This window comes from Sciurus vulgaris (genome assembly GCF_902686455.1).
Source record: "Sciurus vulgaris genome assembly, chromosome: 13".
Lineage (NCBI taxonomy): Eukaryota > Metazoa > Chordata > Mammalia > Rodentia > Sciuridae > Sciurus > Sciurus vulgaris.
This window is the reverse complement of record NC_136474.1, coordinates 39,741,839-39,756,761: the sequence shown is the minus strand read 5'-3', so window position 1 is coordinate 39,756,761 and position 14,923 is coordinate 39,741,839. Positions and strand designations below refer to the sequence as shown.

General features: G+C 37.9%; 1 protein-coding gene across 1 annotated transcript in view; it reads left to right on the top strand.

Annotated features, from left to right (window-relative positions):
- PTPRM (protein tyrosine phosphatase receptor type M) overlaps nt 1-14,923 on the top strand; it is an 849,607-nt gene that overhangs the window by 580,864 nt on the left and 253,820 nt on the right.

Sequence of the window (14,923 nt, the reverse complement as noted above, 5' to 3'; positions counted from 1 at the left end):
CTTGTTTTTTGTTCAATGCAGTGTCATATAAATATGGATGATTAATAATCCAAATGCCTCCTGGAATTTTGGATTAAATGGTGCAAGGGATATTTGTGCTGTGTATTTTGGCCATGAGAACCAGGGCAGGAAAAAGTAGGAGGAGAATTTGGTTGGCAATTTAGCAGCTCTTCCAAGGTTTGCTTGAGGAGTCTGAAATTTTCTTTCTAGCTACAAAGAATGTAAAGTGAGGGGAAAATTTTATTCTTTCTGCAATACCAGCTGACTGCATTTTAATGGGCTGTAGTGTCGACTTTTGATTTATTGCCCTTTTTTGTTCTTTTATGTGTTATATTTGTCATTTTGCTATGACAGTTTCATCTATAAAACAGTATAGTTACAAGAAAATGGTGAGAAGATCCAGCAATGCCATGGGAGACTCTGTTCCTTTTTTCTTGTCATTTTTGGGAATGAAATACTGAGTCAAATGTCAAGTATTTGATTTTAGAGATAATATATTTTAAAAAGCTGTAAATTACACTGAAAGAATATTGTTTTCCATTTTTATTACATAAACTTAAGAATTTCTATGTAAAAGACTTTCAATGGAGACAGACAATTCGATTTTTCAGTATCATTTTATGTTTTTCCTTTCTATCAGCAGTGTGATAAAGAAAAGTAAACAATACATTTAACATTTATTTGCTTAATGCATGCAGTTTTCTGGCCTGAAAAGCATAAATTGAAATCTGTATTTTGGGAAACCTACCTTTTCATTTTGATATTAATCTGGTGTGTTACGCACATTCAAAAGATACTGAAAGGAAAATTTTGAGCTCAGTGTAAGCCAAGTTTTGTAAAAGGTGAAAAATGATGTAAAAAAGAAAATGTCTGTAGTTTAAAAGATAGTTGAAGTTTTTCCATGCAAGATTTCATATTGATAGTTAAATTATTTGTTGCCTTCTCTAAAAAGAAATATATTACTTCCATTATTTCCAACACAGTAAAATTAAATGAATGTGTCCTTGATATTAGTACAAAATGGGAAAGGCCTGAATATTTTTAAAATATTGATCAAAGCTGAGTGATGGGCTGGAGATGCTGCTCAGTGGTAAAGTGCTTGCCTCACATGCCTGAAACTGTGAGTTCAAATTTCAATTCCCAGAACCAAAAAAGAAAAAAAAACACTGAGTGGCAATATTAGCTTTTCTTGTTCTGTCTCTTTCCTTCAATGGCTAACACATCTGCTGCTCATCAACTTTTATCAATAGTTATCAGTTGTCTTAACTTTGATTTTCATCCCTTTTATAGATACCTTATAAAAACATTTACTATAATTTAAAATGTAAGACTTAAGCATGAATTATGACGTTTTTATGCCTAAGAATCCCAGTGAATTTCACTCAATTTATAGGCAAAGGGTCATGTTGTCCTGTTGTATGATTTAACTTTTTGGTTTACTTCAGACTAGTCTCTCTTGTAAATAAATATCTTTAAATCACTGTAAAATGCCTAGTATTTGTGAGGGTTTTTTGGAAATATTTGGGGGAGCATAATCCAATAAATTTATTCCAAATAGAAAGCCAGTCAGAATTTCCTTCATCATCTTCAGACAATAAGATGTAGAGGAGGCAACAATTCAAGCAAATATCAAGGATGGAGCTAGAATAAATAATACTTATTATTATTATTATTATTATTATATATATTTTTTTTTTTTTGCGGTGCTAGGGATTAGAACCCAGGGCAAGCAAGCACTCTACCAATTGAGCTATATCCCCAGCCCACAATAATACTTATTATTGAAGAAAGAATTCTTATTTTCAATATCTTACCAACCTTGTAAAGAATCAAGGGAAAAGCCAAGTCTGATGAATAAAAGGGGGATAAGTTTAGTCCTTTTTTACAGGACTTCATTTGCCCTTTCAACACTATTAGTGTGAAAATGTGTTCATGGGTATCTCCAGTGGGCTTAAAGACTCACTTAAAAGGCTTTAAGATTTGACTTCTACCATTCTATTGTGTGAAAAACCTCTCCCCGCTCAGTCTGCAACACACACTCTACTTCTTTACTTATATAATTTTCAAGGTTTTTTTTTTAGTGGAAGCTGTGACTTTTCTAGCATAGTCATCAAATATTCTTCATCAAATCACCTTTCATTATCTGCAAGGTTGTCCTAAAGGAAGAAGAGAGAGGTCTCCATTGTTGAACTCTACCATTTGTCCATCCCTGGCCCATCTCAAATTCTCTTTTAGCTGGAAAGCCAGGACTGCATGGCACTGCAGGACCAAGCATGGTGCAGTTTCTGGGATCATTGCTTTCTGTAATGATAAATAATATAAAATATTATTTTTATTAAAAATTGAGTAAAGTGTAACTTTAACATACTTTATTTAAAAAGTTCAAACAACAGATTTCAAAGAAATTTCCAACTTGGGATGGGCCACTTGGTATACAGCCAAACTTCCCACGGGCATTTGTTCTTTTCCCTCCTGTTCTTGATATATGGAAAGGTTAAAGTGGAAAGCCCTCTCCTCCCTTCAGCCAGATCAATAAGGAACAACGAAGGTCCTTGGTGGAAGAATCCAGATCATTTTAATCCCACATTACACATGTCCTCTGGCAGATTTCAAGAACATCAGATAGGCATCTGAACCTAACTGTTCTGTTCCTGATTTTAATTGGGTGGTTCACATGGGCAGCCTAGATCCCGGTGCACATAATTTACCAAGTCTGTGCATTATACAGAAAGTAGTGCATTCAGGTCCAGGCTTCTGAGTAAATCTCTTGCTCTCTTGAAACCTCATTTTCCATATCTGTGGTACAGGGAGAATGCTATTTCTTAACCTCATTATTTCTTAACCTGGGCTGTAGGATAATGAACACCATAATGGGCATAAAGTTGATCACACAGCTGGCTCAGAGTAAAGGCATAGGAAATTGTAGGTGTTGCTATTGTGGCTTTGTTGTTATTCTAATATAGGATTGCTGTATGGCCTTTGCGGCTTTTAAGAGAATTAGGTAATTAATCTAGATCATTGCCAGTTCCAGATTTGACACTGCATCCTGTCACAGAAGTTCAAAATTGAACTTCCAGGGAAATGAATGGATTTCTTAGTTGTATATAGGGTGTTACTTACCTGAACACCCTGTGGATGCTGTGGTTTCCAGGAGCACCAAGCATGAGAGGAACATTATTATTCTATCATATGTCAAGACCTGTAATGAGTCCCCCACAGATAATACTTTCCATTTGCCAGTCTTTGGGTTATAAACAGCATCAGCATTGACCCAAGCTATTATTTTTCTGCTGGCAATGATGGTGATGATGATCATGATGAGAAAAGGTACTGCATTTTCAAATACAACTACTTTATTTGAAGTAGTAATGGGCCAGGGCAGTGTATAACCCATTCTGTGCTTCCCTGCAGCCAGCATACTGAAGAAAGCCTTAGGCTCACCTTTGTTTTCCTGGCCATTGGGGTTCCTTGGCCATTGTCCCCTGATGTGTCCTGGGTTTAAAGGTAGCTACTTTTCTTTGCATTTGTCCTTTGGTAGGATCAGTTCTCAAGAGAACATGAGAGAGTGCACTTTCATAAAACACCATTAAAATAAATTATAGGTGATCTCATTTAATAACTTTTCAGTCACCAAATATGAAGTTGGAAAAATATAAAGCCATTCGTGAGGGAATGGGAAGTGTTACTTAGAAGTAGGGCACTGACATCCCTTTTCTTTAATATGTTGTTTTGATTTTTAGAACAGTAAATAACTATCTCCGAGAAACAGTATTTGAAAGTTAGTCTGGCACCTGCCTTGGAGTTAATAAATGGCATCTGCTCAGCACATCTATCAGTATCTCTGATGAGCTTTCCTGTTGAGTCTAGTAAATATCCAAGCAACACATCACTCAACCAGTGTAATTGATATTCACTTTACTGTGTGTAATTTCCTTCTTGTATTACTAATGATACAATTATTAATTATGATTTCTTATTAATTATAGTGTATTCAAGTTGGAGCTCTTGGTTAAAACACATTGACACACCAACTTTTGTCTGTGATTTGGTGTGGGTGTTGTCCTTACGCCTTCATAAAGTTATGATAATGTCTCTTATTTTGCTTGACTATATATACATAGCTTCACAGTAAGCATGATAAAAAATGAAGTTATCTTGTTGAATTATCAATATGGTGAATTGTCCTTAAATGTCTGAATAATTTCTTTAGCTATTGGTGTATGTCCAGGTACAAATGTAACACATGCACAGAGGAAAAAACCTCATCAGAGTGATTCATATGTGTCCATTAGCCATCATAGGAGCCTAGTAAAGGGAATATTCATATTCCTGCCTTACTTCTTCCATGAATAATAAAGGAGTTAGAAAATACACCCTTGGCAGGATTATAGAAATGAGATAACCACTTAATGAAATAAAACTATTCTTACTAGTGTAAATCTTACTTGCATTATTTTATTAGACATTTGTGCGTTTTTTTTTTCTTCCCACATTACCCCACCCCATTGTAATTACTCTTCAGCAGAAATTATGGCTAAAGACCTCAAAAACAAATTCCATATATGAGCATGAAAAATGGTCTGTATCCACTGAATCATTAAGAGTATTGAGCTAATAGTACTTTATTCTTGACAGCTACTTACTTCTTATTTCTGTGATGTGTACCCAGCTTTCTCCTGATTGTTGGATGTATATTTCACTACTTGGGGGCTGGTAATTTGCCATTGGTATTTATTTCCATGCTTTTTCTTTCTGTGAATCTCATTTTATCATTGATGGAAGTTTGGTCAGTAAATTTCCTGGTAAGGACTTTCATCTGTCATCAGTGTACTGAGAAGACACCTCCTTCTCTGACCACCTCCAGCATCCTCAGTGGAGCCCTTGGTTGAAATTGTCCTCCTCTCTTAGCATGTTGTCTTGATGCCTGTGGAATGTGATCCCAAGCTGCCTGCACATGCCTCTCTTCTTGACCACTACTGGGGAATCCGTGGAGGATGACAAGGAAATAGGACTTGTTATTGCCTTTACTTTCCACTTCTGTATTTTCTTCCTTCCGGTTTTCTTTCATGCCCATTGCCCAGTATCTGAGGACTCTCATGAGGAAAGTGGCAAAAGAGAATAGGTAGGTTATGAAAAGAGTGCAAATGAGGAAGACAGAAAGATTAAGTGAGGTTTACTCTGAAAAAGTTTTGATTTAGCAAACATGTCCTCAAACGTAAGATAAGAGACCAGGTCATAGGAGAGACACAAAGGTGAGTGTCACCAGTTTTGTCCTGAGAATTTTATGGTTTCATATATGATATAATGAATTTACCAAAATAACTGAATTGAAGCTTAAAAATAGGGAATTCTGTGCAAGAGAAGTAGAGTAATGTGCAACAGAAGTTCCACAGGAGGATGGCTGCTTCCTACACAGCCACTGGGCCAAGTGGCCTTTGAAGGATGAATAGGATTTAAACCAAGAAAAAATGAGTAGGGGGAATTTCCTAAAGAAGGAGTAACAGGACTAAAGACTCCAAGAAGAGGAGATGTCAGGCATATAGGGAATTATTTCTTTTCATTGGTACATAGGTGGATGAAAGAACAAAGAAAAAGGAGAGGCATAAAGTTAGGAAAAGTGATTGGAGCCAGCTCAGGGTAAGCCTTGATTGCCTTTTGAAGTAAGCATTACTCTCATTTTGGGTTTTGGTTTTCATTTTTAAATGAAAGAGCAACTGAATAGAGCTGTTATTTAGGAAACCCGATAGGACTACAATCTATAAAAGAGACTAGAAAAGATATCTGATTGGGAGTCAAGAGCAAAAGTCTGGAAAAGAGATAAACCCAGGGTTAGGGAGTAGAAAAGGGAAAACAGTGAAGAAAGAAAAATACAGCATTCTTAGGCTGATTAGAGATTGGGCATGATATTGGAAAATGACCTAATGCCACGTGACTGTTCTTCAACCCAAGATTAAAATATACCACCTTTACAATTTGTTTCAGTCTTATATCCTAAGGGTCAAAATATCATTTATGTATAACCAACATTCATTCACTTTCTTTGACTTTTATTGAGTACCTACTAAATTCTATGCACAGAGAGGAAGAAACCTTCCTCAGCATTTCTCTGTAAGAACTGGAACTCCTACTTTTATGCCTTTGTGTTCAAAAATATTTTTCTGGAATAGGGGTGTAACTCAGTGGTAGAGTACTTTCCAAGAATACACAAGACCTTGGTTTCCATCCCCAGCACCAGAAAAAAATAAAAGAAGTATTTTTCTACAACCATACACAGACCACATGGGGACTGTTGTTCACTTTATAAATGCCTTCTATATATTTTATGACATTTGTTCATCAAGGACTTGTTAAGTGACCTGTACATTAAAGACATGATGTGGATCTCTAGGAGTCAAAGATGGTAAGAAATTTCCTTACTCTTGGAAAGCTCCCATGGGAGACAGTGTCAGGACACCTCTTCATCCTCTCCTTGGGTAGAGAAATGATCTCAATTCCTTTCTCCTTACTCACAGTCCTTCTGTTTTACCCTGACAATAACTCCTATTTCTTTTCTTTGATTCCTTTTCAGGTTCTCTACTCTGGCCAGCACATTGCACTCTGGAAGGATTCCATCCTTCTATTCCTCACGTACACACTGGAATCAAATCAAGCTGATGCTATTACCAGATCTTTCTTTTCTGTCCTTTTGTCAGGAAAGTTCTCAGATATTCATCCTATTTTTATTTTTCATTCTTGTGTGAGGCTGTCCTCTTTACAACTGATCAAGAAAAATTTAAATCTGAATCTTGTCTTACAGTGTTATCAATCATAACCCAAGTCTTCTATTGTATATTGGGGAACACTGTGGTATATTGAAACTAGAGTAAATATTGGTTTCATAGTCAGACTAGTGGGATGGCAAATGTAGCCCCATGGCTTTGCTTCCCAGCAATTTAGGATGAGTTATTGACCATGACAGTATCTGATTTCAGTTTCCTCATTTGTGAAGCAGTATTAACCCACTGCATGGTATAGTAAATGAAAGTTCCATAAGATTCCTAGCACATAATAGGTCATTCAAAAGCCCAGACTTCTTTCTTCCTAAGTAAGCAGTTGGAAAATTGATCGGCATACTTTAAATGCCTTTATAATTGATTATCATCTAATCACTGCACACTGAGTCTCATCATAAGTTAGGCTTTGATGCTACCACGTTTGCCTCTTAACTGTGAAAGAGGGTCTTTTCAAATAGCACAATGGTAGAAATTACCTAATTGACAAAGCAAGATGTTATTATATCAAGATGTCTTTTAAAAGTAATAGCTGATGGGAGGGGTGGGGTGTTAGGGATGGGATGGATGGTAGAATGAGATGGACTTCATTACCCTATGTACGTGTATGAAAAAATTTAATAAAAATATCTTTAAAATATTTTAAAAAATAATAGCTGAGTAAATTTTTCCCCTTTCTGCCATAGATTGAAAAACTTCATCACAGATATTTAGGAGCAATGCCTCTATGTTTTGTTTTCTTTTCATTTTGTGTAGGGAATCACCTAAGTTATTCAATATGAATTCCTCAGACCTAACCCAGATATTTGATCTGGAATAGGTAGGGAACCTAGCCATGTGCACGTTTCACAACCTCCCCAAATGATTCTCACACTCTCTATAATCAGGGGCTCTATATACCAGAAGAGATTAAACAGAATGCCACAATTAATATAAACTTTATTTATTAAAGCACTTCATTGAGAAAAATTATCTTTACTAAGTGAGAACCAGAGGATGTCAGGATCCTGTCTGTCACTTAAGTCCCCACCCCACCCAGTCCTTATTACATTTCAAAGTGTATGTAGCTCTTAGGCCATGTAAACATCATCTCCCATATTCACATGCAGTTTACTGGTCTCCTTGCACATTGTTGGAACCTTAGAAATATTGACCCTTAAAGCAAGCTTGTGGAATTTACTATGTATTCTTACTTTTGGATAAGAGAGTGAATGGCAAATTTTGGGCATAGATAAGGCTCTAAGGAGGTTTTCAACCAGTTAGTACTTTCTTTAGGAAGTTGTCGTATCCTTTCTCCCACACAATTAGTTTTTAGAAACTAAGCATGAGCTAGACTGTGACCTAAAGCACAAAATCTGGAAGATAATTCAAAGGACAGTAGATAGTGATTTTAATGCTTCAAAGCTTTGTTTCAGACAAATTGTTGGAATTGTCCACTCTTAACTAAGTTATTCTCAGAAACCATCACTTTCAGAAGCAGCTGCTCTATCCCCTTTACTGATTATTCACTTCATAGAAAAGGTGCACACAGTTAATAACATAGTATTGACAAGTTGTTTCCTCATTTTATTGCTTGACCATGATTTAAGAAATTCAAATGGAAAAGAAAGTATTTCATCAGAATAGTAATAGTACTAATAATTCTCTTGGAACTTTTAATGTCCAGAGTGCAAGTGATAAACCTTTGATAGATTATCTTATTCACAGCATGTCAGCCACATTGATAAATGAGAACAATGCCTGAAATTAGAACAAAAACAAAAAAGTAGATTAATTTTTAAAGAGGATATATCTATGTATGCATTATTTTTTAAAGAGGATATATGTGTGTGTATATATATATATATATATATATATACATATTTATATCCTTATAGCTCCATCTCGAACAATTCAGTCTTTAAGTGTTATATGAGAAGCTATACTTCTGATAATTACTTATAAGCCGTACATGTCTCTGTATGCCCTAAGGTGGAAATGAGGGACAAAGGAAGAGTTATCAATTCAAAAATATAATCAGGTTACAAATAATACATAAAGTGTGAATGTAGATTATTTCAGGAGTAGTGATTGATTTTACATTTTCAGAAAGAAAAACAGTGATGTGTAATTTAAATGAAAAATCTTGAAGATGGTTTGTGATTATGTGTAATGTTAATGTGCAGCTGAAAAAAGCTAAGTAAGACTAAGGAATTTCATCTCTTTGAGTAATAGAGATGAATGAACCATCTCATCATAATCTCTAAAATCAGAAGGCTGCTATTTTTATGATAAATAACAGAAAGACATCTGCAAAGGTAAAAGGGTAAAAAAATTAGGAAAATCAATTAAAATATATTACCAACCCCATAAATTCATAAAAATACTGCTACAAAGTGGTTGAGGTCTAGCTCAGTTGAAATTTTAGAGTATCTGGAGGGGCCAGTGTTATTTGAAACACACTTGGAGAAGCTGTGTTCTTCCATGTGTCCATGACTTCTTTTTTATTCTCTGCTTTCTTTTCTTCCATCCTCTCATCAGATTTCTCAATCTCAGTTTTTTTTTTTTTTTTTTTTTCAGTAGTTCTCTTTGTTTCTTTGTACCAGGAGTAGTATTGCGACCCCTGGATTGCCAGGCCTTGGGCATATGGTGAGAACCACATAATTTTGTTGCTTGGGTTCAATTCAAACACTGAACCCAAAACACACTTGTTTCTAGGAAGAGACCAGGCACATGGTCCCACAAAGAGCTCTACCTTTCCCCCAGAACCTGACACTGTGAGACCCAGGTACCATCTGTGGGTGTTGCCACCTATGTGTAGCTGGTTATGTGTGCAGGGAGTCCCTTTTGTCCTTTTAGTCCCAGGTACCCTCTCACCTTAGAAGTTGGAGGTTCCTGGCCTGACAGGGCAGTTCACTTTCCACTACTTCCCGAATTCCCTTCTTAACCTTCCTCAGTGAGCCTGTGGATTCCTGCCCAGTTATTCTCCTTAAGGCATAACCCCATTATTCTTTGCAGTTCCTCATTTATTAAATTTAATACAGACTGTTCTATCTGGTGGGCACAGCCCATCACACCATGAAACCCAAGTTCCAAGTCTGCTCCTCCACTACTCTCAGACCTGTACCCAGGCTTCAGAAAGCAAGACTAGTATGTGACAAAAAAGACTTCTCTGTCTGATCTTATGGGGCATCATTTCCACCATTCTATGGAAATCCTCAAGCCCACTCATTATTCCAACCTCTGACAAGAAGCCTTTCCAAATTCTCTCTCATGCTCCCCAGTCTGGTTCTGTATCTCACCTCTGGTACTTGCATGGCTTCTTGTATTATGTTTGGTGGCCAACTCCCTGCAGGATGAAGGCACAGTCTTCTTCTCTCTAATTGTCCCACAGAACATAGTTATGATACATGGAGCATGCAAGAAACTTAATCGGGGTGTTCCTTTGAAAGCTGTGTCATATGAACAGGATTTTTCTGTGGAAACCCAGTGCTGTGACCATTGTATGTAGGTTGTAATGGGTAACATCTGGACGTTCTAGGATGTGTCTCTGCTACTGAAATGGCCACTAGTCAAATCCCTCCCACCACTGGAATGCAACTCCGAGTAGGTCTCACACTCTGCCTTTTTTCCCTCCTCATCCTCCCCTTTACCCTGGTTATGAGGCATGAATACAGGTCAAAGAACTTCTGGACAAGCCACAGCCCCTGTCCCCAACCTTCATATCTCCCTGTCACTGTTCATTTTGAGGACATCAAGACAGATCTCACTGTGCCTTTTTCTCAAGAGCCAGTAGCCCACCTCTCATTTTCCCCCATCTGTCTGTTCCCTTACCACCTGTAAACCCCTACTCCTTTCTCTGTCCTTCTCACGAATCCCTCATATCAAGTTCAGCCACCTGCAATTCCACAGCTCCCAGCCTCCAGCCTTGCACATTCACACCTGTCTGTTCAAACCACTCTTCCATCACTTCTCCTCTCCTCTTGAATTTCCTCCATCTTGCTGCTTTTTCCACTAGAATAATGAAGCCAGAACAAGGGACCAATGGAATGTTCTGTTCCCAGACAACTGTGTCAAACTTGCCTGCAAGCCTTTGTATCTGTGAGCTGTCCTCTCTGCTGTTCATCTGCATGAAGTGTCTGCCCCTGGCCCAGACTATTTCCTTTACCTGCCTGCATGCTAGGGCCCACCTTCCTGCCCCTTCTAGGACCTTTCTCCTATAGCCATCTCATTTTTTCTCCTGTCAACAAATCCCTCTCTGCTGGATCATTAGCATTTACATTCAAAGATGCTCTGACATCTCCCATCTTAATTAAAAAAAAAAATTCTGCATCCCTGCATACCTTCTGGCTGCTCTGCAGAAAGGTCCCTCCTTGTCTATGTTTCCCTTCTCCTTCCGGCCAATTTCCCTCCTTCCTCAGCTGGCTGGCCCACCATGACTCATGACTCACCCTCTCTTTCTGTGTTCACTTCCTAAGTGTCCTCATGCAGGCTCATGGCTTCATACACCATTTTCTTTTATTATGGCAACTTCAAAATTTGTCACAAACTCAGATCTCTCCCCTGCATATCCAAATGCCTATTTAATATCTCTTTTGGATGTCAGTACCTCCAACCTGAGTGATCTAAAAACTAAATTTCTGGTTTCCCCACCCACCCTCCAAACCTGTTCCTCCAACACTCCCGACTCCCTTTGTCTGTCATGCAACTCCTACGAAATGCAACTCGATGTTACTCTGAAGCCCTCTACATCTAGGTCACTGACGTGACCCCACCATCAAACAGTATTTCAAGTCGGAGATAACTTATCTCCCCAACTCAACTGCCACCATTATGTTCTAGCCATCCTAGGTTTGTGCTTGAGTTACTGTGATAACCTTAAAATTAATGTCCATGTTATCACCATGGACCCCCTACAGTCTGATGTGCCACCTGGTACCAGGGTGAACCTCTGAAATATAAGTCAGATTCACCCTCCTTCTCTACTCCTCTACTAAGTATCCTCCTGTAGCTCCCACCTCAAGCAGAGAAAAAGCAGAATCCTTGCTGCAATCTGCAGAGGTCACCCCCAGCATCAGGTCCCCCCACTTTCCCAGATCTCTCCACTCCAGTCCCCTCTCGTTGTTTCAGCCTCATCTTGCACCTCAGAACTATTTCTTACCATTGCCTCTGAGGCTTCACCCTGAGTCACCATTTTGCTTTATCAGGTCTCAGCCCAGTGCTATTTTCTCAGTGATTCCTTCTCTGATTCTCATCTTACCAACCACCTCGTCCCAGTCTGCCTAGTGCCTCTCTGTAGTCAAGGAAAGTACAGAGCATCAGTTCACATACTGTCTACACTATTTGTTTACATTCACATCTGTCTTTCTCCATAAGAACGTAAGTTCCAGGAGGATAGAGGGCTTTGTTTTGTCCATTTGCTCATTGCCATGTTCCCAGAATAGTGCATGACACATTATTAGGTCCTCAGGAAACACTTGTTGGATAAATGAACATCATTTTTGATGTTATGTTCCACATTCAGGGTTGGCCTGGCATTAATCAGTGTTATGCAGGGGTTCCCATTGGTACCCTGATGCTTGGCTTTCCCCTTGACCCTTTCTGACCTGGCCTCTGAGAATGTGTCTGCTTTCTCCATGTAAGGCCACTCAGAGTGATATGGGCCACATGATCAGCAGTTCCAGGCATCTGTCATGGCCTTCATGGCCTTCTGGGCTTGTCCCCTTCAGACTTCTGGGAGAATTTGTGCAGCCAGTTCAGTAGTCAACATCAAGTCTAGACTTCAAGCCAGTGGCTGAGTACATCTTGTTCTAGGCCCAGCTTGCTGCTGTTATTTAATTTAACATTGAGCACTGGTCCAATACTGACAGTTTCCAGCCAAATTGAAAACCAACCAAATACCACACTGGATAATCGTTCCCTTTCTTCTGAACTTTTTAAATTCATACTAGATGTCATAACAAACTTTAAATAATGGAGTTGGGCTGGAATATTACCCTTTTTTATTTGCTTCATCATTAAAACAAAGTACCATGAGCTGGCACTATGAGTCAAGATTGGGTATCTGCAAGGATTGTGGGCCATATTTCAACAGCCTCCTCTCCAGTCTCTGAAATATTTTAACAAATTCATCATCTTCGTTAGTATCGTCAAGCTTATTAGCCAATGCCCATTCTTAAATGCACACTTTGAAGTTTATTTACTGTAAATAAAACAAAGTATGCAGTATTCTCTAAACAAAACACACACTAGAGAAAAATTGCCTTTCCACGAAAAATTAGAATTTATAAAAGTATAAAAGTTTACACCATTAGAAAACTGGCAAGAAAATAACAAGGCAGAGGGGAAAATATTACAGAAACAACTGTTTTGCCAAGCAGTTTGTAAATCATGCTGTTAAATTCATAGGTGCAGGTGAGGAAAGAAACAAAAAAAAGCAACTATCTGTTGCAACTGTAATCTGTCACAGATTGTTCAAAGCTGATTGACAAGTCCTAACCACAAGCATGTTTCCAAACAAATGAAAGCAGGGAGAAGAGCATCCTAAGAGATACTCTTCAAGACATGCCTGTTTTAGGAAGGGCAAGAAGTATGGCACACACGTGAGAAAGTCAGACACTGTCTGTACCCAGAGGGAGTCAAGAGCCAAGGACACACCAGATTGTCTGAGGCTTGAATCTTATTTCATCTCCACTTCGTGGTTATGTCGATGATTTTCAAGAGAAACCCTAAATCAAAACAACCAAACCCACCAGAAGGTGGGTCACGGGCCAGCTTCTCCATTGTTTTGAGTCTGTGCCATTTTGCAAATGATTGCTATAATCACGTTGCAATTGTGTCACACAGAGACGGAACATTTTATTTTCTTGACCTGCAAAGAGAATGAGTTAAAAGTGAGTCTTAAAGAATGATAATATGGAGCTTACAATGGCTGCATAACAATATGCATGGCTCTGTTCCAACAGGGAACAAAAAGCTGAGGGTAACCACCTCTCTGCCCCAAAGCAGAAGAGTCATGAGCTTAGGTACAATGCTGAATAAAGATAACCAGTTATTCACTCACTCAACAGAAGCAAATGTGACTATTAATGGAACACAATCATCTGTCACTGAGTGTTTACAATGTACAGGTTGTATCTTACTATTTTTTATGTTTAAATTTTTTTTAAGTAAAGCTTTTCTAAACATTTTCTTTTCCAACTGTTGCATTTACTAACATAATTTAGTTACCAAAAAAGAAAGAAAAGAAAAAAATCTTAAATCATTTATGTATTTAGAAAATATGTTTGAAGAACTGGTAAATGCTAACTTAGTGTGATAAATGGAATGGCTTCCAGTATGTGAACATTTGAAAGAATAAAACCCACATTATTTTTATAAAATATTTATTTTTAAATTGAACACAAAATCAAATTTGAAAACCACTGAAATTTTTCAGTTTCTGAATTTGAAGTATTATTTCTTTTTGCATCATTCCTTTTTATTTCACTTTTATTTAACACAACGTTTTCTTCCAAGATGACCATCTGGCTGTATATTCCAATGATTTGTTGGATATTTCAGGTGAACAATGGTCATAAAAATAATTGACATGAATACTTTCAACATCTAGCTAGATAACTAGTGTAAGGGATATTCATTCAAACAAAATAGCAGGATACCTCTTAACCTCATCAGAAATAAAAATGACCTGTGAAACTTTATCCAGAAAGGGTTTTTACTTAAGGTGTGCTCTCATTATGACTATCCCTTCTTTAAGTGTGCATCTGTGGTAGAATCTCAGATAGACATGGCCTTGAATCTTTCACTTGGCAGGTCTCTCACCTTTGACCAGCTTTGACCAGCTTTGTCAGGTCAGGGCACAACCATGTTCAGGATGCAAGGTTTCTTCCAAAAAATCTTAATATGAGTTGTTCAGGAAGAAGTGTGATCTGCATGTTCCCAAAGGAATGAAGGCCCAGATGGACAGTTTGTAGCTAGACACCCCCTATTTCTCAGCCGTGACTCACATGAGAATTTGTCCAGTTTGCTGTTCACAAAGGCAAAGATGTGGTGAGAGTTCAGTTGTCAGGAATCAAGGATTCCTAAGTGGAAACCCCAACAGAAGAGGAGGAAAAGCAGATTCACTCTTAGTTATGTTTTTACCAAGAAAAGCACTTAGAAAAGTCTAAGGT